The sequence below is a fragment of the Pongo pygmaeus genome, chromosome X (genome assembly GCF_028885625.2).
Source record: "Pongo pygmaeus isolate AG05252 chromosome X, NHGRI_mPonPyg2-v2.0_pri, whole genome shotgun sequence".
In the NCBI taxonomy this organism is placed as follows: Eukaryota; Metazoa; Chordata; class Mammalia; order Primates; family Hominidae; genus Pongo; species Pongo pygmaeus.
The window spans coordinates 149,416,466-149,439,522 of record NC_072396.2 but is presented as its reverse complement, the minus strand read 5'-3'; positions in this window follow the sequence as shown (position 1 = coordinate 149,439,522).

Here is a 23,057-nt window from a genome sequence, read left to right as displayed (position 1 = left end):
TATGATTTACCATCTAATAATAGATTCACCTTCTTTGAAGGTATTGTTCCTCAATATTTAAAACTGTGGTCTGTTAGCACGGAAAAAGAGAAGGGGATACCTGTTGTCTAGACAACCAACATTTCTTGCCTCAGCATTCTATTGTTCCAGAGGAGAGGGATATTGGTTAACTTTGGACTTTATTAAGTCAATCAGGCATGCTGAAAAGTTAAAGATACATGCTATGAATAGAAATAGAGCAAGTAACTTCCAAACCATGGTAGTATAAATAGGATAAAGAAAGAAAAAAATCCAATAGAAGGCAGTTTACAAAGTAAAGATAGAGCACTCGGCATAGTTTGATGGACAGGAAAGTTTTGAACTCTGCTCTGTCACTGACTTACTGGAAAGTTGTTGATCTCTAGTGTTTAGTTTTCCTAAGTGTAAAGTTAGTGTTTGGTCTGAATGGCTTTTATGGTTTCTTTTAGTTCCAATAGTCTGTGAAATAAATACTTTGTTTTTTTGTAAGTATTCACTAGACTGTATCCACTAAACAACATATTCACCACTTTCCTCACCTATGCATATGATTGTGTCAAATCTTCATGAGCAAATGTGCACATGAAAATTTCAGGAGCATCTAGGAACAGAAAGCATTGTTTTAAAGTGGCTTAATTTAAATCCCAATGATGTCTTGGCTTAATAAAGTTGTTGCCTTTTTGCCCGTTCTCCTCTTTCTAATTATTTCCTTTTGTAAAACATATTTGTCAGATTATTAATTCTTCCATTACTACATGATTTGGAATTTACATTCATTAAAGGAATGACTCTGCAGAATGAAGACGTGGTTTAGGAAATCTTGAAAGGTCATCTACTTTCCTAAAGTTGATCTGTATGTATTTCTCTTTACTACATGTTGGTAAAGCTCTTTCTGTCAGCTTCGGCCGAAGCTCACCTGCACCTGATTAAAGCTTTCCTTGAGTGAAGCCATGTTTGCATGTTTCCCTTTTCAAGCACTTCCACATTGCATGTGATCAAAAAATAGTATGAGTGGTCAATAAAGCAGTCGTATAAAACAAAGTCTGTTAACTATAAAAAGAAGATTTTGCTAAGCAAGAAATAAAGCAGAAAGTGCAGGTGTTAGCTCTCAAAATAAAATGATTTACTAGCCTTTACTTGAGAATTGACTACACCTAAATATGTACAGTGAAGGTGACACATATAGCTACAAAAGCATCAGGATTCTATTAAAAAAACAAAAAACAAAAAACAAGAAAAACTTGTTTATGCAATGCTGGAGGTTTACATAGTTAGAAAGAGAGAAACTTAGGGATTCTAAATTGTCTAATCTACATTCTTCTTGAGAAAAGTGTGACTTTAGCCTATGGTCTCCTGACATGTGCCCAAATATTTGCAAAAGTTAAAATTAGCAGAGCCCTAGGAGTAGATCATAGAAAAGGGGTCAAGAGGGTAATTCTAAAGTCAGTATTTTTTTCTTTTCCTCCTGCTAGCTGGTAAAGTCAGTATTTTTAATTTCATATATTTTCACTTTACCAAAGAGATAATCTGAAAAAAAAGTACAGATTAATTTGAAGAGTTTAGGTTCATTTTTTGACAGTTCTCTTTATTCCTGGATGAGTTATTGAGTTCCTAATAAATGCAAGGTACTGTGAAAGATAAAAGATTAATTGGACAAAGAATCTAATTTTAGAGCATTTACAAGCTGTTTGAGAATATTGTATATGCACACAAGTAGCCACTAATGTGCAGTAGAAAATTATGTATATGCCATAATAACTTTATAGATGATGTGCCATGAGAGTTCAGAAGGAACAGTAACCTCCAGCAGGGTTTTGAGGAAGCAGAGAAGAAAATTTGAACTTGACCTTGAATACTAGGCTTATTTCTGGCAGAATGAGCTGTGGAGAAAGCAAGGAGTTCACAAAGCATGGAGTATATATAGAAAAAATGAGAGCTCAGATTTACGGAGCTCTTATGTACGTGGCACTCAGCCCGGTCTTTTATATACATTAACATTTAATCCTTACACAGCTTGGTGAGGAAGAGGTATTATTATTCCCATATTAAGGACTAAAATATTGAAACTCAATATCAAAGTTGAAATAACATGCGAATGATCACCAAGCTTATTTATTATGGAGTCAGATTTTCAACACAGGCCTGTTTAGCTGCAGAGTCTAACCTCATTTCAATATATTACACTAATTCTCAATATCATCGCATGAAAGGGAGAATGGGAAATAAGGTTGAAAATATAGCAAGCACTTGTGAAATGGCTTGAATAAATAATAATAATAATGTTGTAAGAGGAATTGGAATCTCTCTTCTAATAATGAAAAACTGAACAGAAAATATAAAAATTGTGGTTAGTGCTTATAGCAGCTAGATAACAAATAGGCTCTCAGTGACACCTGCCTCTCGGTATTCATGCCCTTCTGTGCTCTTAGGTACTGTCCCAGGGTTGGTCTGTAACTTCTGAGACTGTGTTATAGACACTGTTGCTTCCATCGTGGTTGCACTTTCCAATTCTCTCTCTCTCTTTCTCTCCCCACGCTGCCCTCGTGTGTGTGTGTTTGTGTGTGTGTGTGTATTTGTGTGTGTCTTTCTGTCTCTCTCACATCTCTTCCTGAAGGAACTCAGATACCATGTAGTGGACAATTGCATGAAAATATCTGTCTTGAGGAACCAAATAATTTTTTAAATATCCATGTCACAGGCTTCGAAGTGGATTCTCCAGCCACAGCTAAGCCTTCAGATGGCCTATATAGACCTGGTAGACTACTTGACTGCAATATCATGAAAGATCATGAGCCAGAATCTCTTAGCTAAGCTTCTTCTACATTATTGATCCCCAGAAATTGTGTGGTGTGAGAAATGTTTATTGTCTTCAGCTGCTAATTTTGAGATAATTTGTTACACAGCAACAGATAACTAATACAGATTTTGGTAACTTGGAACAGGGTGCTTCTGTAACACACAATTGAAATATATGAGTGGTTTTGGAGAAATAAACTATCTGGCACTGGAAGAATTTTAAGAAAAGCATTAGTGAAAGCCTAAATTGCTTCAATCAGACTGTAGGTAGAATTTTAGAAAGCGAGGAAGCTGCTAGTGAGGATTTAAATGAAAGCATGGAAAATCTTGTTGGAAACCGGAGGAAAGGTGATTGTTGTTCATAGTGGAAATAGCCTAGCAAAACTGTGTCCTTGTTTCTATTTGTAAAGTAGAAAATATAGCTAATAAGCTGGATGATCTAGCTAAGGTTTTCAGACTAGAGCTTTGTTTCTTCTTGCTGCTAAGAGTAAAATCTTAGAGGAGAAAGATAAACTCAAGGACGTACTATTGAACATGAAGAATCTGGGACTCAGTAGTTTTGAATATCCTCAACGTTAACAAGCTGTGAAAAATAAGAAATGGCTTCCAAGCAAAGATCAAATTCAGGGCACTAGCAAGGAAACATATTCTAAATATCTATAATTAATCAGTCAGACAAAATATCCTTTAAATACTTAAAGACTATGGTTTCTGGAATTCTAGAATAAACCCAAAGTAGAAAAGGGCTTTCATATAAGAGATTTTGTAGGTGTTGCTTTTTGTCTAATGAAGTGTAACCCAATAGCATTCGCAGGAGACTCACAAAGTTATTAAGATAATTATATTGACATAAACACCTCTAACCTCGCCTGAAAGAGACAAAGACTGTAAAAAAAAATGGAAGAAATACTTATCACATCACAAATTCTACTTGAAGGAAGCAGTCTGAGAAAATAACTAAACTGCAAACATGTGCTAACTTTTTATGAAAAAGAAAACATGACTCTCACAGAGTCAGAGTCCAGAGGGTTTAGATATGAGTTATGGAGTTAATTTCCAGACATACAAATCTGTCCACAGCTATATTTTAGAAGTTAAACAGTCCAGAAACACCTGTGTGCCTCTTACTTCCTCACCTCCCCATTTTGAACAGAAGCGTTAGTAATGGTTATACTATGCTTTTCTCACTACTGTAGGTTGATTATGAGGGGGTTAGATAATGTATCTACTTCAGAGCTTGATAGGCTTAGAGGATAAGCGCTTAAAGGAGATGTATTCAATGGGCTATGAGATGCCTCATCCTCATTTGGATCTGATTAGATGAGATTCTTGATTTTGAGCTGATGCTGTGAAAAGGAATGGAGTGTTATGAAGAAAAAAGGTACAAAGGTTTTCAGCAGACAGAATTTTAAAAACTAATGTATGAATAGATGCAGATAGATCTAAGGGTGGAAAAGCCACATTAGAAGTTTGGGTATTGTCCTTGGGAATCTCATTCTTATGTTTGGCCTAAATCAAGTTAGAGTCTACATCTGTTATAACTTTAATCCTTGCCACTCCTACGTTATAATTCCATTTGAGGTGTCCTAACTATTAAGTAAATAAATTCCCACAACACCCCTTAGTCTGTTGTGTTAATTTCATGGAAAGCGAAAGTTCACAAGGGGAAAGAAAAAGTTCCATCCCACATTCACCCGGCCTTGAGCTATTGTGAAGTGGTAGCATCAGTTTATCAAGTGAATGACATCTTAAGTTTTTGAGTGATAAACCTGGCACTGGAGAGCCACTCAAAGCTAAGCTAGCAGTTCAAGTAAGATATATGGTAGGAAAACAGCGGGTTAGGGTCCAAGAAGATTGTATGCATGAGAGACACTAAGATGCTTCTTTCTTACTGTTTTCACAAGATCTTTTTAAACAGATCTACTGAGCAGAGTGTGTGTTCAACCCAAGGAGTACAAAAGATTGTCCAGTAAAAGGCAGAAGTACTAGAACTTTTATTTCGTTTTTTAAATTTATATATCTACGTAACCGCCGCCATAATCAAGAGCATAGGCAGACAGCTAGATATTTGAGTATGTAACTATAGATGAGTATATTAAAATCAACAGTATATATGTACACACACTTATAATTACCATAGTCATTCTAGTGAGTAAAAAGTAGTATCTCCTTGTGGTTCTTCTTTTTATTTCCTAATGACTAATGACGTTGAACAACTTGTATGTGCTTACAGGCCATTTATGTATCATTTTGAGGAAAATGTCCATTTGAATTCTGTGACCATTTAAATTTTTTATCTTTTTAACAGTGCCTTGTATAAGTTCCATATATTGGAACTGTATATTGTTCTGTATATTAGATACAAGTTCCGTATATTGGATACCAGAATGTTATCTGTAGGATGTATCTTTACTTTTTAAATAATATCCTTTGATACACACATTTTTTAATTTTGAGGAAGTCAAATTTATCTGTTTTTGTTTTGTAGTCTTTGTTCGTGGCATCATATCTTTAAAAACTTGCCTAATCCAAGGTCACAAGGTCATGTGTATTTATACTTATGTTTTCTTCTAATAGTTTTATACTTTTAGCTTTTTCATGTGGGTCTTTCATCCATTATGAGTTAATTTTTGTACATGGTACAAAGTTGGGTTTAAGTTCATTTTTGCATGTGGATATATAGTTTTTCCAGCACCAGTTTGTAAAACACTATTCTTTTCCCCATTCAGTGGTCTTGGCACTCTTGTAGAAATTCATTTGACTATACATATGTAGTTTATTTTGGAACCATTATTCTATTCTACATATGTGTCAGTAGCAGCCTCATCTCAGCTGTGACATAGAAAAATGTCCAGATACAATGTGAAATGTCTCCCTGGAGGCAAAATTATGCAAGAGAACCACTGTATTGCTTAATATTGTTCCTCTGAGAAAGAGTTGATGGGACAATAACAAATATCATGTTTCTAATACAAATAAAGTCTGAATTAATACTTAATTTTGTACATCTGCATTTTCCAAGTCAGTGTCAAACAAATTTAAATATATTTCTCCACATTCATTCTTTTTTGGGGCTTTTAGTATGGTAATATGCATATAGATTTATTATCTGTAATACTTCTCTTAAAAGAAATTTCAAGCTATTAACTACTTGATTACTATTTTCCTGGCTCTCCTATAGCTCACTGTCCTTTTTTACCTGCCTTCTTCCTGGGCTCCACTTCTTAGTCCAATCTCTTAAACATTGGTGTTTTCCAGGATTCTGTCTTCTGTTCAGATCATTTTACCTTGCATACTCTTCCCTGTGTTATCTCATTTACCCTCATAGATTTGATAGCCACCTACATATAGATGACTTGAAAACCTGTATTTCTCATGTAGATATTTCTTCTGAGTACCATACTTATATAGCCAACTTTCTATCTAGCATTTCTATTCAAAATTTCCAATAAGCACTCATACTTAAATATGTTATTTATGGAACTTATATGCTATACTCAACAAACAAGCTCCTTACTCTACATACCTTATCTCATATTGTGATATATCATTCTCCTTGGTTACTCATTCTAGAAACCTAGGAGTTACACTCATATTCTATATTCAAACTGTAATTTTTACCTGATAATTTAACCTCTTCGGTGTTTCTTAAGTTTGCACAACTTCTACATCTTTTTAAACTATTCCTCAGATTTCTTTCTCATTTGGATTATTTTTCCCCAACTGTTTGTAAGTATAGTTGATAGTTAAAAATTATATATATGTTGTAAAACTTGATGATTTGTTATATGTATGCACTGTGAAATATCCACCATAATCAAGCTAATTAACATGTTCATCATCTCACATACTTACCACTTATTTTTGTGTAGTGAGAACATTAAATATCTACCCTCTTAGCAAATTTCAAGTATAAAATAAAATATAGTTAATTATAGACACATGTTGTGCATTAGGTTTCAATGCTTATTAATCTTGTGTAACTGAAACTTTATTTTCCTTGAACAATATATTTTCATATCCCCCTACCCCAACCACTGATAACCACCATTATACAATCTATTTCTGTGAATTTGACATTTTCAGATTCCACATATAAGTGAGATCAGGTATATGTATAAGTATACGTCTTTCTGCATCTGGCTTATTCCATTTAGCATAATGCCCTCCAGGTTCATTCATGTCATCACAGATGGCAGGATTTTCTAATTTTTAAGACTGAATAATATTCTTCTGTGTATATACACCAGATTTTCTTTATCCATTTTTAATGGACTCAAGTTGTTTTCATATCTTGGCTATTGTAAATAATTTTACAATGAACATGAGAGTTCAAATATGTCTTCAAAATACTAACTTTATTTCTTTCTTTGGCATATATACCTAAAAAGATTGCTGAATAATGTGGCAGTTTTATTTTTATTTTTCTGAGACTCCACGATATTGTTTTCTATAATGTCAGTGCCAATTTACATTTGCACCAGGAGTGTACAAGGGCTCTGTTTTTTCCACATCCTCACCCAAATGTGTTCTTTTTATTTTTCGTTTTTTAGTAATGGTCATCCTACCAGACTTAAAGAGATATTTTATTGTGATTTTGACTTCATGCTTCACGAATAATTAGGGAAGTTGAGCGCCTTTTCATATACCTGTGGACCGTTTGTGTATCTTATTTAAAAATGTCTATGCAAGTACTTTTCCCACTTTAAAATCAGATTAGTTGTGTGTGTTTTTTGCCATTTTGAGTTGCATGTTTTTTAAAATATATTTTTGATATTAACCCCTAATTAACTGTATAGATTGCAAATATTCTCTCCTACTCTGTAGGTGCCTTTTTACTCTGTTGATTGTTTACTTGAATGTACAGAAGCTTTTTATTTTGATGCAATCCTATTTGTTTATTTTTGCTTTTGTTGCCTGTGCATTTGGTGTCATATCTAAAAAACTATTACCTAGACCAATGTGAAGAAGTTTTATTCCTATGTTTTCTTCTGGTAGTTTTATAGTTTGATGTTTTTCATTGAAGTCTTTAATCCATTTTGAGTTGATTTTCGTATATTGGGGGTCCAATGAAATAAGGGTCCAATTTCATTCTTCTGCATGTGGATATTCAGTTTTCCCAACACCATTTATTGAAGAGACTATCTTTTACTCTTTGTTTCCCTATTGTGTGTTCTTGGCATCACTGTCAAAGATCAGTAGACCATAGATGCATGGATTTATTCCAGATGTCTCTACACTATTCCATTGGTCTATATTTTATTGGAATTATTGTAACATCTCCTAACTGGACTTGCTAGTTCTGAGCTTGCTCCCATCAAATTCATTCTCCACAAGGTACCTAGAATAATATTTCTATCTTGTAAATCTGATTGTCTTTCTCCTTTGCTTAAAATCTTTCAGTGAATATTTATGTCCCTCAGGATAAAGGCCAAATATTTTACTCTGTATAAACAATTTCTATGACCTTGTCCTTAACTATGCTTCAAGAAATGCTTCTTGATTACCAATATCTCACTGAATATCTGAACAAAGGTTATCCTTATATATCCCCAATCACAACCCCATTTTGCCAATATTCTTTTGCTTATAATATTTCTTCCTCTTTGAATGCCATTGCCCTAAGTTTTAGCCTAGTTTATTCATTCTTTCTTTAGGATAAAGTGTGATAATCTCCTCTGGCTAACTACCATGCATTTATTCCCTAGAATGGGTTAGGCAACACTACTTGACCCTTCTGTAGGCTGCAGGGCACATTCTATCATATAAAAAGCTTTATTTTATTAAAGTTGTCTGTTCTCATGAATACCTCTATGACAAGGCAACACTTCTTATGAACAAGATTTATGAGTTAATTTTATGTTATTCGTAATTCCTAACAATGTGGCTGGCTCAATATAATTTGGTTCCTCGAATAATATCATCAGGAATTGACAACACATTAGGGGTTAATGCTGGAGGAAGGACTAGGCAAGGACTACCAGATTTTTCTTGTCTGTTCATCTGTTGATGGACACTTAGTTTACTTACGTATTTTAGCTATTGTAAACAGTGCTGCAAAAAACATGGGAGTGCGGTTATCTTTTTGATATACTAATTTCCTTTATTGTGACTATATGCTCAGCAGTGGGATTGCTAGATCATATGGTAGCTATATTTTTTGGTTTCCTGAGGAACCAAAGAATAATTTTCCATAGTGGTTTTGCTTATTTACTTTCCCACCAACAGTGTACAAAGGTTCCCCTTTCTTCACATCCTCGACAGCATTTGTTATTGCCTGTCTTTGGTATAGAAGCCATTTTAACTGAGATGAAATGATGCGCCATTGTAGTTTTGATTTGCATTTCTCTGATGATTGGTGATGTTGAGCACATTTTCATATGCCTGTTTACTATTTGTATGTCTTCTTTTGAGAAATGTTCATTCAAATCTTTTGTCCATTTTTTAATTATTAGGTTTGTTCCCATAGCGTTGTTTGAGCTCTTTAAATATTCTGGTTATTAATCCCTCATAAATTGGCTAATTTGCAAACACATTCTCCATTATGTGAATTCTCTCTTCAATTTGTTGATTGTTTCCCCATCGTGCAGAAGATTTTTAACTTGATGTGAGTCCATTTGTTCATTTTTGCTTTGGTCGTCTGTACTTGTAGGGTATTGCTCAAGAAATTTTTGACCAGACGAAAATCCTGGAGATTTTCGCCAATGTTTTATTGTATTAGTTTCATGTCTTATATTTAAGTCTTCAATCCATATTTTTTTGATTTTTGTATATGACGAGAGATAGGGGTCTAGTTTCATTCTTCTGCATATGGATATCCAGTTTTCCCAACACCATTGATTGAAGAGACTGTGTTGTTCCCAGTATATATTCTTGGCACCTTTGTCAAAAATGATTTCACTGTAGGTTTGTGAATGTGTTTCTGGTTTCTCCATTTGGTTCCATTGGTCTATGTGTCGGTTTTTATGCCAGCACCATAAGGTTTGGATACTATAGCTCTGTAGTATAATTTGAGGTCAGGTAATGTGATTTCTCCAGGTTTGTTTGTTTTTTCTTGGAATAGCCTTGGGTATTCTGGGTCTTTTGTGGTTCCATATAAATTTTAGGATTGTTTCTTCTACTTTGATGAAGAATGTCATTGGTATTTTGATAGGGATTGCATTTAATCTGTAGATTGCCTTGGGTAGTATGGAAACCTTAACAATATTGATTATTACATTCAATGAACGTGGAATATCTTTCCATTTCTTGCTGTCCTTTTCAATTATTTTCATCAGTGTTTTAGAGATTCATTATAGAGATCTTTTATTTCTTTGGTTAGGTTAATTCCTAGGTATTTACTTTTATTTGTGGCTATTGTAAGTAAGATTACTTTTAAAATTTCTTTTTCAGATTTTGTGCTTTGGGCATATAGAAATGCCACTGATTTTTATATGTTGATTTTGTATCTTTCAAATTTACTGAACTTGTTTATTATTTCTAATAGATTTTTTGTGGATTCTTTAGGTGTGTCCAAATATAAGGTGATATCATCTGCAAACAAGGATATTTTGACTTCTTCCATTCCAATTACAAAGCTTTAGCTGGGACTTCCAGTACTACGTCAAGTAACAGTGGTGACAGTGGGCATCCTTATCTTGTTCCAGATCTTACAGGAAAGGGCTTCAGTTGTTTTGCATTCAGTGTGATACTAACAGTGGATCTGATGTGTGTAGCTTTTATTATGTTGAGGTATGCTCCCTCAATACCCAGTTTTTGGAGTGTTTTTATCTTGAAAGCATGTTGCATTTTATCAAACGCTTTGCCAGCATCAATTATCATATGGACTTTGTCCTTCATTCTGTTGATATGATGTATCACATTGATTGATTTTCATATGTTGAACCATCCTTGCATCCCTAGGGTAAATCCCACTGTGTCATGATGAATGATCTTTTAAATGTATTGTTGAATTCAGTTGACTAGTATTTAACTGAGGATTTTCGCAACAATATTCATCAAAAATATTGGCCTTTAGTGTTCTTAGTGCTTTTTTATGTATTTTTCTCTACTTTTGATATTGGGATAGTCTGGCCTCATAGAATGAGTTTTGAAGTAGACTCTCCTCCTCTATTTTTCTGAATAATGTGGGTAGAATTGGTACTAGTTATCCTTATTTGGTGGAATATAGCAGTGAAGGCTTCAGGTCCCAGGCTTTTATTTTCTGGAGATTTTTTAAATAAAGATTTTGATTTCATTATCTGTTATTGGTCTTTTCGAGTTTTGGATTTCTTCATTGTTCAATAGTAGTAGGTTGTGTGCATCTAATCATTAGCTAATTTCTTCTTAATTTTTCCATGTATTGGCATATGGTTGCTCATAGTAGCCACTAATGATCATATGAATGTCTGTGGTATCAATTTTAATGTCTCCTTTTTCACCTCTGATTTTGTTTATTTAGATCTTCTCTCTTTTTTTCTTAGTTAGCCTGGCTAATGTTTTGTCGATTTTGTTTAACTTTTCAAAAAACTATCTTTTTCATTTTACTGATTTTTTTCATCATTTTCTTTATTCCAATTTCATTTATTTCTGCTATTATATTTATTATTTCTTTTCTTCTACAAATTTTGCATTTTGTTTGCTCTTACTTTTTCCAGTTCTTTAAAATGCACTGTCAGGTTATTTATTTGAAGTTTTTATTATTATTCAATGTAGTCACTTAGAGCTATAAACTTCCCACTTTCTACTGCTTTTGCTGTATCCCATAGTCTTTATTATGTTGTATTTTCTTTATCCTTTGTTTACATAAATTTTTCAATTTCCCTGTTAATTTGTTTATGGAACCACTGGTTATTCAGGAGCATATCGTTAAATTTCCATGTGGTTGTATGTTTTCCAAAATTTCTCTTGTTGTTGATTTCTGGTTTTATTCCATTGTGGTCAGTAAACATTCTTTTTATTATTTTAAATTTTTAAAATGCTCTAAGACCTTTGTGAACTAACATACCGTCTATATTTGAGAATAATCTATGTGCTAAGGAAAAGAATATATTTTCTATAGCCATTGGACAAAATGTTCTGTAAATACCTTTAGACCCTTTGGTCTGTAGTGCGTATTAAGTTTGATGTTTCTTTGTTGATTTTCTGTCTGGAATATTTTTCCAATGCTGAAAGTGGAGTGTTGAAGTCTTCAGTTATTATTGTATTGGAGTCTGTCTCTCTCTTTAGCTCTAATAATAATTGCTTTATATATATGGGTGCTCCAGTGTTAGGTGTATACATATTTAAAATTGTTATATCCTCTAGCTGAATTGACCTCTTTATCATTATATGGTGACTATCTTTTTCTCTCTCTCTCTTTTTTTTTTTTGTCTTGAAATCTATTTTGTCTGATATAAGTATAGCTACTCCTGCTCTTTTTTGGTTTCCATTGCCATGGAATATCTTTTTCCATCCGTTAATTTTCAGTCTATGTGTGTCTTTATAGGTAAAGTGTGCTTCTTGTAGGCAACAGATCATTTGGTCTTGCTTTTTTTAAAATCTATTCAGCCACTCTATGTCTTTTGTTTGGAAAGTTTAGTTCATTTACGTTCAATGTTATTGTTGATTAACAACTTACTTTTGCCATTTTGTTGTTTGTTTTCTGGTTGTTTTGTCGTCACTTCTTTCTTCTTTCTTTCCTCTCTGTCTTATTTTAATAAAGGTGATTTTCTCTGGTGGTATGCTTTTTTCCCCCTTTTTATTTGTTGTGTAACCATAGTATGTTTTTTGGTTTTAGTTTACCGTGAGACTAGAAAATATTATTTTATAACCCATTATTTTAAGGTGATAAAAATGCTGTTAGCATAAATAAATAAATGAACAAACAAGTCCAAAAAAATTAATACAAACTCCATTCCTTAACTTTGTCCTCCTGCTTTTTAACTTTTTGTTGTTTCTATTTATATCTCATTGTACTTTATTTGTGTCATTATTTCTCCTTTATGTTTGAGTGATTTTTCACCAGATACACTATTCCAGGGTTAAAAAAAAATTTTTCTTCAACACGTTAAATATGTCGTGCCACTCTCTCCTGTCCTGTAAAATTTCCACTGAAAAGTCAGCTGGCAGCTGTATTGGAGGCCCATTGTATGTTATTTGTTTCTTTTCTGTTGCTGCTTTTAGGATTTTTTCTTTTTTCTTGACTCTTAGGTGTTTGAACAGCAAGGGTCTTGAGGTAGTCTTCTTTGTGTTTAATCTGCTTGGTGTTCTATAACCGTCTTGTACTTGGATATTGATGTCTTTTTCTAGGTTTGAGGAGTACTCATCATCTTTTTAAATATACTTACTAATTTTATCTCTTTCTCTACCTCAGCTTGACGGCCAATAACGCCTAAATCTTCCCTTTGGGAGATATTTTCTAGATACTGAAGATGTGCTTCCTTGTGTTTTATTTTTTTCCTTTTGTCTCCTCTGACTGTGCATTTTCTAATAGCCTGTCTGTAAGCACACTAATTCTTTCTTCTGCTTGATCCATTCTGCTGTTAAAATACTCTGATGCATGCTTCAGTCTGCCAATTGCACTTTTCAGCTCCAGAATTTGTTTTCTTTTTTTTTTTTTTTGAGACGCAGTCTCGCCCTGTTGCCCAGGCTGGAGTGCAATGCTGCAATCTCGGCTCACTGCAACCTCTGCCTCCCAGGTTCAAGCAATTCTCCTGCCTCAGCCTCCCGAGCAGCTGGGATTACAGGCACACGCCTCCATGCTCAGCTAATTTTTGTATTTTTAGTAGAGACAGGGTTTCACCATGTTGGCCAGGCTGGTCTCGATCTCCTGATCTTGTGATCCACCTGCCTCGGCCTCCCAAAGTGCTGGGATTACAGGCGTGAGCCACCGTGCCCGGCTGTTTCTTTTTAATTATTTCAATTTCTTTGTTAAATTTATCTGATAGAATTCTGAATTCCTTCTCTATGTTATTTTGAATGTTCTGAGTTTCCCTAACACAGATATTTTGAATTCTCTGTCTAAAGGGTGATATATCTCTTTTTCACTAGGATTTTTACCTGCTGCTTTATTTAGTTCCTTTGGTTTCGTGATGTTTTCCCAGGTAGTCTTGATACTTGTAGAGAGTCTTCTGTGTCTGGACATTAAATAGATAGGTGTCCATTGTATTCTTCACAGTCTGGGCATCTTTGTACTTGTTCTTCCTTAAAAGGCATTCCAGATATTCAAAGTACTTTGGTGTTGTGCTCTAAGCTGTATCTGCTTTAGGGGGCACCCCAAGCCGAGTTGCACTGTGGTTCTTGCAGATTCATAGAGAAGTACTGCCTTGATTGTCTTAGACGCGGTCTGGAAGAATTCTCTGGATAACCAGGTGGAGACTCTTGTTGTCTTCCCTTACTTTCTCCAAAACAAATGGAATATTTCTCCCTCTCTGTTCTGAGCCACCTGGAGATTGAGACAGAGTGACACAAGCACTCTTGTGGTCACCACCACTAGGACTGTACTGGATCAACTCTGAATCCAGTCCAGCGACAGGTCTTGTCCAAGGCCTGCTGTAACTACTCCCTGCCTACTGCCTATGTTTGCTTAAGGCCCTGGGGCTATACAATCAGTAGGTGGCAAAGCCAGCCAAGTCTGTATCCTTCCATTAAAGGCAGTGAGTGGCCCCAGACCCTGGGTGTGACCAGGCATGCCAGAGCCAGTTACCTGAGTCAAAATCCTTAGAAGTCTACCTGGTGTTCTAATGTACTACAGCTCACCTTGCACTGAAACCACAAGATGTATTCTTTTGCACTGTCTTTCTCCTTTCCAAAAGCAGAGAAGCATCATCCTGTGGCCACTGCCATCACAGGCTCACAGGGAGTATTGTCAGACTACTGCTGATATTCTCTTAAGGCCCGGAGGCACTTCTGTTAGTTGTGGTGATTGCTGCCTGGCCTGAGACTCACTTTTCAGGGAAGGCAGGTCCCTTTTGACCCAGGACAGGTCCAAAAATGCCATCTAAGAGCCAAGCCCTGGAATTGAGGACCACAGGAGCCCTTTTGCTCCTCTACATTCTTGCACCCAAGGTGGTCTCTAAGGTGAAGACAAATTTCTCTTTACTTTCTCTTCACCTCTCTCAAGCAGAAGGAGTCTTGCCTCATAGCCACCACAGCTGGAAATGTGCTGATTCTCACCCAAAGCCAGTAAACCTCAGAGGCTCAACCAAGGCCCTTGATATGGTACTTAAATATCATTGTTGGTTTTTCAGGTGTCAAGGGCTCTTCAGATAGCAGGTGATAAATACTTCCAAGATTGCATGCGCCCCTTAAAGACAGTATGTTCCCTCCTGGTCTAAGATATGTAGAAATGTCATTCCAGATTTAGGGCCTAGAAAGCAGACCTCAAGACTCTTACCAGTAGTCTATTCTGCAGTAGCTGAGCTGGTATGCAAGATGCAATAGAAACTGGGAATATTCTTCTCATTCTTTCCTCTCCTCTCTTTAAGCAGAAGAAAGATGTACTTTTTGGAGCTTGGAGCTGTGCAACCTGGAATTAGCGAAGGGGTAATTCCAGAACTCTTAGCTACCCAGGCTGACATCCCAGTAGTTTGCGTGGCCCCTCAAGTCTCTGGGTCCATTTCAGCACTAGGACATGCCTAGGAGTTGCAGTCTTTGTGGTCTAGACTGCCTTTCCAGCTTAATTTAGGCCCCAGAGCACTTTAGCCCTCCGTGGCAAGGCTAGCATGAACTGAAGTTCCCACCACTGGGATCAGACATTTTCCTCTTGCTAGGACTGATTTAAATGCTCCCTTCATGGACAGGCATCAGCTGAGTTTAGTCCAGTTATGCTTCCTGTTATAATGGCGCAGCACCGAGTTGAATGGCATACACTTGACGTGGTCTCTTCGCTCGTGCACACAGAAACACCGTCAGCACCGCAGTACCACACTAGGGCATGGAGAAGGGGTAGCATCAGTGATTTAAGACTGTTTCTCCATCTCTTCAATGCCTTTTTCAGCAATAGAAAGTTAAAACTGAGACTGTGAGTTCTCACCTATTTTTAGGTCTTATGAAGGTGGTTTTTCCTTACATGTAGATAGTTGTTAAATTGGTGTCCTTTTTGGGGGGATAATTGGTGGAGCAATCTATTCCACCATCTTGCTCCATTTATTCCTGGGGATTACAGTGTATTAGAAGATTTGGGCAGGGACAAATACCCAAACTATATCATTGCCCAAGTATGAGATAGGTCCCAGGATTCTGCAATTTTAGCAAGCTCTTAAGTCATTCTGATATAGGTTATTTTGTTTGTTTCTTTGTTTTTACAACAGTTTAGGAAACATTGGTTTTGACAAAAAAGTTGCAAAATAATTTGTTATCTCAGTAATTTGTCTTTTATGTCCATTTTTAAATTACGTGTTGCTTCAGATTTTTGTCACAATTGACAAATTTATTAAACTTAAACATAACTCTATCATTTTTAATATTTCATGTAAAATTCAACCCCATGATCAGCCCCGGAAATCAGCCTCCCTCATGATTTTTAAAACGAAGTAAGGCTCAACTCTTTGGAATAACTAATATGGGTCTGCACTCCACAAGAAATAAATTACAATAGCCATATATTAGGAAAATAAAACCCAGATGGTCTGTAGTAATTCACATATTTGAATGTTAACCTTTTTGCTGTGCTGCCAGCACTGGTTAAAATAACAAAATTAAATCCCCTTCAAATCACACATGAAATTTTTTTTCAAGGTTTAGTAATCTGCTTTTTGCTGAGACTACAGGAAATCTAAAAATTCAAGCACACGCTGGCAAGTTCTGCAGCAACAGCTATTATTAGAGTAATAATTTAGTTGAGAAGGCAAGATTTATCTACTCAAGTGCCTACCCAGTTGACATCATGTCAGTTTTATTTGTATATGATTGAAGTTAATTGCTAAGGGGTATGCTTGCTTTATTCCCTCTCTACTTTTTGAAAAACAAGTGAAACTGACATTATGGAATGAAAATGGATATATACAGATAAATAGACAAATGAATCTAGATATATATTTCTATCTATCTGTCTATCTGCTTTATTATGCCCAATAGATATTTAAAAGAAACTCCCTTTTCTGATTAGATATAAATATTCACATGTAATAAAATTAGTAAGTTTAATTATATGCATCTTCAGTCAAAATACAAAAAGATCTTTTAAAAATATTGATGTTTAAAGAAAAATAGCTAGTTACTTTCAATATAGAAAAACAACAATGTTGATAATGAATCTTATTTTAGTCTTCAGAATTTGATGCTGAGAAATAAAAAATCCTTGTAATTTGCTATTGGATACTTTGAAATTAGAGTTCATTATAATCAGACACTTTGTGCTTTGGTTATGACTTGAAGTACTGAACAATCAAGTACATTTCCTATTGACCTGATTAGTAAAGACAAATTAGATTATTATCCCTCTACAAATTTATAATCTTACATAAAATCCAAATTTCTTTTATTTCAGTAAAGATATAAATTATAAAAATTGACAAATGAATTGAAGACCATACAATAGAGATGAATAAATCCAGTACAGATAAATCTAATAGAAAATAAAACAAACCAAAAACGAAGAAAAAATTAGATGTCTGAAGAATAAAAATTGTAAGTAAACGACAAACTTAGAAAATATTCATGAAACTGATAATTTACTAAGAAAATATAAAATTTCAAAATGATGTCAGAAGAAAATAGAAAATCTGGAATGATTTAAAAAAAAGGAAATAAAAATTTCAAGTGTAAAAGTATATTTCCTCCTAAAGAATCCTGGTCTAATAAAAATTTATCTCTGAGTAATTTTATTTCTTCTAATAATATGTGCTTTTTATGCTATTAATCTGTTTTAGAACATAAAGAAAAAGGAAAATTGTTTCAGTACATCCTATGGAGATAGTATGACCTTGATACAGTTTGTATGAAACAGAAAAATGCAAACAACAGCTGAATTTTATTTATAAAATAGAGATACATAAATTCAATATAATATACTGGCAGTTGAATTGAGCATTATATTGAAAATAATATATATTGACCATGAAGTGTTAATCCAAAGATTGTAGTAATCATTTAATATTTTAAAAATCATTAACATAATTCATAATATCAATAACTGATAAAAAATATTATCAATATAATAGATACTGAAAAGATATAAGGCTAAGAAAGTTCCCTTATATTCCTAGTTTGCTGAGTGTTTTTGTCATGAAACACAGAGCTAATATCATACTTAATGGTAAAAAACTAAAAGCTTTCCACCTAACTTTAGGAAGAGGACAAAGATATTCATTCACATCTCTTTGAGTCAACATCTTGCTAAATGCTTTAGCCAGAAAAATTAGGCAATAAAATGAAATCAGGTAAAATGTATCCAGATTGGAAAGAAAGAAGTAAATCTTTATTTACAGATAACATGATCTTCTATATAGAAAACTGTAAGAAATATACAAACACAAACTATTCAAGCTAATACGTCAGCTCAACAAGGTTGAAAGATACAAGATCAAATTTCAAAAGTGAGTTTTACTTCAATACACAAGCTAATCCAAAAGGAAATTAAGAAATAATTACATTTAAGAAGGCATTAAAAAGAATCAAATGTTTGGAAATAAATTTAACCAAAAATTGCAACATTTATACACTGAAAACTGTAAAATATTATTGAAATAATTTTAATGAGACTTAAATAAATGGAAATATATCCATGTTCATGGATGGAAACACTATTGACAAAATGACTGATATGATTTGACTGTGTTCCCAACCAAATCTCATCTTGAATCATAGCTCCCATAATTCCTAGGAGGAATTATGTCATAGGAGGGACCCAGTAGAAGGTAATCAAATCATGGGGGTGGGTTTTTCCCATGCTGTCCTTGTGACAGTGAATAAGCCTCGTGAGATCCGATTGTCTCATAAACGGCAATTCCCCTGCACACACTCTCTATCCTGCTGCCATGTAAGACATGCCTTTGCTCCTCTGCCTTCCGCCATGATTGTGAGGCCTCCCCAGCAAAGTGGAGCTGTGAGTCCAATAAACCTCTTTTTCTTTATAAATTACCCAGTCCTGAGTATTTCTTCATAGCAATATGAAAATGGACTAATACAATGGCAATATTTCTGAAATTGATCCACAGATTCAGTGTAATCATTATCAAAATTCCAACTCCTTTTCTTTTTGCAGAGATTGGAAAACCAATGATAAAACTAATGTGGAAATTCAAGAGACTCAGAATATCCAAAATAATCTTGAAAAAGAAAAACATATTTGGAAGTCTCACACTTTTTGTTTCCCAAATCTAGCAGAAAACTACAGTCATCCAAACAGTGTGGTACTGGAATAACAATAGACGTATAGACCGATGGAATAGAATTTAGAGTCCAGAAATAAATTCTCATGTTTTAGAGTAAACAGAATTTCAACAAGCATGCCAAAATAAAATAACGAAGAAATAATTGTTTTCTTCCGCAAATAAATGCTGTAATAGCTAGATATTCATATGCATAAAAAAATAGATTTGGACACTTATGTACACCATAGGCAAAAATAAACACAAAATGGATTGAAGAACTACCTGTAAAAGCTAAAACTATAAAACTATCATAAGAAAACATAGGTGTGAATCTTTGTGTCCTTGAGCTAGGCAAAGATTTCTTAGATATCCCACCCAAAGTACAAAAGCAAAATAAAATAATGAATTAGACTTCATCCAAATTAAAATAAAGTTTGCTTTAGAGAACCCCATCCACAAAAAATAGAAAAAATAAATAAGACCTAGTATTTGCTATCACAGCATGGTGACTATAGTACAAAATAATTTAATTGTTCATCTTATAATAACTAAAAGTATAATTAGATTGTTTGAAATATAAATGATACATGCTTGAGGTAATAGATACCCTATTTGCCTTGGTGTAATTATCTTGTATTGCATTTCTGTATCAAAGTATCTCATGTAACCCATAAATATATGTAACTACTATCTATTTGCAAAAATTAAAAATTAAAAAAATACTATTGTAAAAGTTAAAATGAAACCCACAGAATTGTAGAAAATATTTGCAAATGATATATCTGATAAGGAATTGTTATTCAGAATATATGACTGTTATACCTCAGTCATAAAAAGAAAAATAACTTACTTGGAAAATTGGCAAATAATCTGAACAAATATTTCTCTAAAGCAGACATGCAGGTATCTAACAAGCATGTGAAAAAATATGCAATGCTGATCATTAAGGAAATGCAAATCAAGGTCACAATAACACTTCACTTCACCTAAGATGGTGATAATCAAAAAGACAGATAATAAGTGTTGGCCAGGGGATGGAGAAATGGAAACTTTCTTACATAGGTCATGTGGATGTAATATGATGCAGCTGCTGAGGAAAACATTTTGATGGTTCCTCAATAAATGAAATATAGAATCATCATATGACCCAACAATTTTACTCCCAGGTATTATACCCCCAAAATTAAAAACACATGCTTATACAAAAACTTGTGCAAGAATGTTCATAAAAACCTTATTCATAGTATCCAAAAATGTGGAAACAACCCAAATGTCCATCAACTCATTAATGGTAAAGAAAAAGTGATATATCCATACAATGGAATATTATTTGGAAATAAAAAAGGAATAAAGGGAAAGGAATGCTATAACACAGATGATCTTTCGAAACATTATTCTAAATGAAAGAACTCAGACACAAAAGTCCTCATTATAAAAGTCTATAGATTATCTATTTATATATAATTTCCAGAATATATACATAGATAGTGACAGAAACTAAATTAGTAATTGCTAACGACTGAAGGAAGGTAAGAATAAGGAATAACTGCTAATGGGTATGGAGTTTCTCTTATAAGTGATAAAATATTCTAAAACTGATTGTGGTAAATGCTGCACAACTGTAAATATCCAAAAAATAATTGAATTGTACTCATTGGGTAAATCGGATTGTATGTAAATTATATCTCAATAATGCTCCTAAAATAATATATGAAGATATATTTTTATATCATTTGATTTTTTGAAACATAATTTAATGTCTGATTAGCATCCCTATTGCATTAATATATAGCATTTATTTAACTAATTTTCAGTATTATAATCAGTGCTTTGAGGAGCATTGCTATAAAGCTTTGCATATATCTTTTCTTATATACTTAGCATAAATTCCTACAAAGAGAATTGCTGGACTAAATTTTTGACTTTGAGTAGACACGGACGAATTACTTTTCATAGTAATGATCTCATTCATAATGACCATAAGTAGTATGTGAAATTGTCATATTCTGTGTCCCTTGTCCAATGCCAAGTATTTTCTGCTGCTAGTCCTTTTGATTTTCTTCTCCTTGTCCTCTTCCTCATCTCCCTTATTCTTAATATTTGTAGAAACTTATGTGTACATATATATAGATTCTTAATATTTGTATATACATACGTGTATAATATATACCCAGTTGAACTAATGTCAGGCTTATTTGTGTATGATTACAGTTAATTTCTAAGATATGTGTGTTTCATTACTTCTGTACTTTTTGAAAACCACATAGATCTAATGTTATTGAAAGAAAATGATATATGTATCTATATTCATAATATTCTATATTATGCTTAGTTGATATTCAGAAGAAACTCCCTTTGCTGATTATGCACAATTATATATAAAATTTATATGTATATGCATTTTACATATACACCTATACATATATATGTATATATTATAAAGTTGACTCTTAAGCAATGCAGAGGTTAGGGACACTGACTTCCTGCACATTCAAAAATCTGTGTATAGGAACAGAAAACCAAATACCACACGTTGTCACTCATATGTGGGAGGAGAACACTGGGAACACATGGGCACAGAGAAGGGAACAATACACATCAGGGACTGTTGTGGGATGGGGGTTAAGGGGAGGCAACTTAGAGGATGGGTCCAGTAGGTGCAGCAAACCACCACAGCACATGTATACCTACGCGACAAACCTGCACGTTCTGCACATCTAAAATAAATACATATATTATAACAAGAAAAAAAATCTGTGTATAAATTTTGACTCCCTGAAAAATTAGCTACGAATAGTATACTGTTGACCAGAAACTTTATCGATAACATACAGTTAACATGTATTTTGTAAGTTGTATGTATTATATACTATGTGCTTACAATAAAGTAAGCTAGAGAAAAGAAAAAGTTATCAAGACAATCATAAGAAGGTGAAAATATATTTACTATTCATGAAGTGGAAGTGAGTCACAATAAAGATCTTCAACCTTGTTGTCTTCACATTGAGTAGGCTGAGTAGGAGGAGGAGGAGTTGGTCTTACTGTCTCAGGGGTGGCCAAGGTGGAAGAAATCCATGTATAAATGGGTCCATGCAATTCGAACCCATGTTGTTTGTTGTTCTAGGGTCAACTGTGTATATATGTATGTGTATATATACATGTATCCTCATAGTCTCTTCTTAGTATTAATTACTGAATCAGTGATAACTTTTACAAACTTCTCTACTGCAATGATCTAGGACTTTACACATTTTTTTTCAAAATGATGTTTCTGGTGGGTATCATCATTATTATTTACAGATGAGAAATTAAATGTCCAAATAAGTTAAATCACTTAATTTAGGTCACATTGTTTGTATTTGGTATAGCAAGGGTTCACACTTAGGTATGTTTACTTTCAATCCATGTACCTTTTCTACTATACCACATTTTTTTTTAATTCAACAAGTATGTTTTGAGAACCTACTGTGTGCCAGGTACTACGCCAACATGAGAGTATAGTGATGTATAAAATTCACATGGTCACTACTCTCAGAGAACTTATAGTCTAGTGGGAATGCATAACAATAATAAGTCCACAAGTAAAATTTATGTGAAATTTAAATAGTGGTAAGTGGTATAAAGAAGAGAAAACAAGGTAATGATAGAGAGTGACTAGGGAAGAACATTAGATAACGTTGCCAGATGGACCACTTAGAGGAGATTTGAGCTGAAATCTGAATAATGAGAATGACTTAGACATATGAAGAACATAAAGAATGTTCAGAGAGGAAGTGATTGCAAGTACAAAGGTCTTGACTCAGGAGCAAACACATAATTTAGAAAGAGAACTATGGTGGATGCAGATATTTGCAATTTGTTCAGGCAACCTGAAATCTTGAAGCCTTTCCTTTGTTTTGAGAAGTTTTGTCTTTTTTTTTTTTTTTTTTTTTTTTTGCAGTTGCAAGATTTAATAGAGTGAAGTCTTGT